Source organism: Odontomachus brunneus, unplaced genomic scaffold (genome assembly GCF_010583005.1).
Source record: "Odontomachus brunneus isolate Ranch 3 - 2012 unplaced genomic scaffold, Obru_v1 Obru_scaffold_378, whole genome shotgun sequence".
NCBI lineage: Eukaryota > Metazoa > Arthropoda > Insecta > Hymenoptera > Formicidae > Odontomachus > Odontomachus brunneus.
The window spans coordinates 41,399-44,863 of record NW_022639828.1 but is presented as its reverse complement, the minus strand read 5'-3'; the positions used below and the strand labels follow the sequence as shown (position 1 = coordinate 44,863).

Sequence of the window (3,465 nt, the reverse complement as noted above, 5' to 3'; positions counted from 1 at the left end):
CTACTGTCAATCTGTCATTAAATCATGTTAGCAGACCTTGTCACCAGAACACGAATTTAATATGAACATAGATGGTTATACTTTCGCTGTGGAATTGAATTTGTTGCCAATTTGCCAGCATTTTATTTATTGAAGTCGTGCTAAATTAGTCTTCTTTAGGCATTTTGATCATTTGATTAGACTATTATGGCAGATTTGTAACCACTTGAGATCTCATAAAATGATTAAACTTATTTTGTCAATAATTTGCTGACATAATTTGGCAGCAGAAACTAAGTAAGATCAGCAGTTCTTTTTAAATGTTTATGAAACAAATGTCATCAATCAATCATATGCTGCTAGCAGATCTGACGCTTTAGTTAACAAGCTGTTAATAAAAGTTATAGCAGATACCGCTTAAAATCTGCTTCTACAGATTTAATTATTTGGATAATGTAATATACAGTCAATAATTGATAAATAAAAGTTTAGAAAGCATAAAATAGAGCTCTATCAATCTCCTCATTATTAATTATTATATTAAGATATTTACAATATACAATTAACAACATATAAATACAGATATTACAATGATATATTTTTCATGATTCGCTTTTATACTGCTTTTCCATCTTTTCCAAACGTTTTTTCTCAACTGTAGCATTATAATCATAAATAAATGTGTCCACTTGCTCAAATATCTGTTTACTTTGAGCTGGAAAATACTCTTTCTTCGTTTTTATTACCCACTCTTCAAAATTATTTGGTTGATTAAAATAATAAAATATTCCCACAGGAAATGATACATACATAAACATTTTAGCAACTTCAAATTGCCAACCCATCTTTCAGATACCTATAAAAATTAAATATGTTAGCCATAACTATATACTTATTTATAATATTTATTTAATACAACAGTTTATAATATATCAATTTAATTTATATATAATATGGCAATTTCCAACTTAAATTTCTGCAAATATATGGACATAGAGAAAATTATAGAAGACTAGTATAACATTTTTGTATAATTTCTAAACCAATACTTCACTACTATATATAAAATTTTTTCCTTCTAAAGATTATTATAATTCCATGGTCATAGAAAATTATATATAATGTTAACCAAAAATAAAAACACATACTTGTCTTCACATCCAAATATGTAAAATACAATCGTTAACTGAATCTAATTTACAAGTATAAAACGAAAATGACAATACGATATTTTTAAAAACATAATTATAGTGTATAGATATATAGCATAATTGATTTAAATGTATCTGAGGTATATATATATTTTTTTTTTGGATAAATTTTAATATAAAAAAAATGTTAATTTTTTATAGTTATCTTAGGTTATTTAAAGTTTTTAACAAATATTGACCTTTCTTTTAACAGTGATCTTTTTTTGGATTTGTTTTCTATTGTAGAATTATTCTTGCACTAATTTGTGCACTAGTACTCATTTCTTCTTTCTTTCACAAGTCCCAACTATCTATTTTTTTTGCAGAGTTTGCAGGAGTCGTAGGCAAATCCTGAGTTGCGTTTGGAGACCTCGTATGGCGAAAGCGCGAACCATTGCCATCTGTGTATAAAGCGTCTTCTACAATGGCAGTAGGAGTAGTAGTAAGAAATAAGCAGTAAGCAAATTGACCAATTCCATTCTCATGTTTCAAAAACAATCGATTGTGATTAGTCTATTTACTTACTGCTTATTTCTTACTACTACTCCTACTGCCATTGTAGAAGAAGCTTAAGGATGCGTTCAAATGGAGAAAGAAATAGCGTAAGAGCTAGAAGGTTATTACGGAAAGCAGCATATTGATTGGCTGTCGCGCGAACTTCCGCCGCGCGGCAAGCATTACCGCGTCCTGTGTGCAGGAGCCATAATAGAACAGTTATGGTTCCTGCCCACAGGATGCGACAATGCTTGCTGCACGACGGAATTTCGTGCGACAGCCGATCAATATGCTGCTTTTCTGTAAGAACTAGAAGGTTATTACGGAAAGCAGCATATTGATTTGCTGTCGCGCGAACTTTCACCGTGCGACAAGCATTATGGCTCCTGCACACAGGACGCGGTAATGCTTGCCGCGCGGCGGAAGTGTGCAGGAGCCATTAGGCTTGATCTACAATAGGTGGAGTAAGAAGTAGGAGTAGAAGTAAGACGAAATGGAAATAATTTATTTCGCTTACTCCCTTACTCCAGCTCCTTACTTCAGCTCTTACTACTTAATTCAGGCTTATTCCGTGATGTATACGGGCAAACTTTTATTGGAGTTAGGGAGTAAGCGAAATAATTATTTCCATTTTGTCTTACTCCTACTTCTACTCCTTACTCGATTTATTGTAAATCAGCTCTTACGGAAAAGAGATATGGTGAGAGTCAGCCAATCGCAGTAATTCCGTTTTCGTTCTGTTTCGTTGTTTGATAGGTGGGTTTCACATGACACAGAATTATTACGGAACGGAACAAAAACGGAAAACATTCTAACCTATCGACATCGAAAACTGCGAAGGATGTCTTGTTTGTAACATGTTTCTAGCGACGGAGAAAACGAAAAGACTGTTTATTATAGCAAGTCAGCGAATATTTGAGAAGTATCATTAATATTTACTTATATATCAATGATACATTTCAAATATTAAAAATTCAAACATTGTTTCATTGATATATAAGTAAGTATCAATAAGTGCTTTCCAATTGCTTAACACATCTTGACACACACGTACACAAAACCAGTTTATTGATCACATATTATCTAAAAAATCTTGTAAGATAATGGCCGCGTTCCGTTTCATGCATATGCACGCATTTATCTATAGTTCGTGTTACGTATATTGTAGGCAATGCGAGCATAATGCGTGAAACGGAATGCAACCAATATACAATCATAACCTAAACTGGTTTTGTGTAACACAGTATACGCAACTGGAAAGCACCCAATGATATCTCTCAAATATTCGCAGACTTGCTTTAATAAACAGTCTTTTCGTTTTCTCCGTCACGAAAAATACGTTACAAACTGGATACACTTCACCACACTTCACTAATTTTCGATGTTGATAAGTTAGAATATTTTCCGTTTTTGTTTCGTTCCGTAACAGTTACCATGTAAAACCTACCTATCAAACAACAGAACGAAATAAAGACGGAATTACTCTGATTGACTGACGCCCACTATATCTTTTTTCCGTAAAGGCCTTAGCACGTAGAAAATTTTTAACCGTAACCGTAAAGTCGTAAGAAAACTGACCAATCAGAGTTGATTATTCTACTAGCATTCGAAAAATAATCGACTGTGATTGGTCAGTTTTCTTACGACCTTACGGTTACAGTTAAAATGTTTCTACGTGCAAAGGCCTTAAATGTTCCGTTACGCTATTTCTTTCTCCATCTGAACGCACCCTAACTGTTCCGTTCCGCTATTTCTTTCTCCATCTGTACGCACTCTAATGGCTTCTGCACACAGGACGCGG

At 33.3% G+C, this 3,465-nt stretch overlaps 1 long non-coding RNA gene across 1 annotated transcript; it reads right to left on the bottom strand.

The window, feature by feature from the left end:
* Positions 1-1,380: 1,380 nt before the first annotated feature.
* Positions 1,381-1,756, bottom strand: LOC116853612. Its single transcript, XR_004380017.1, has 2 exons — positions 1,695-1,756; positions 1,381-1,588 (listed from the first exon to the last, which is right to left on the bottom strand). It is a non-coding gene; the product is annotated as an uncharacterized LOC116853612 (long non-coding RNA).
* Between the last annotated feature and the right edge of the window lie 1,709 nt (positions 1,757-3,465).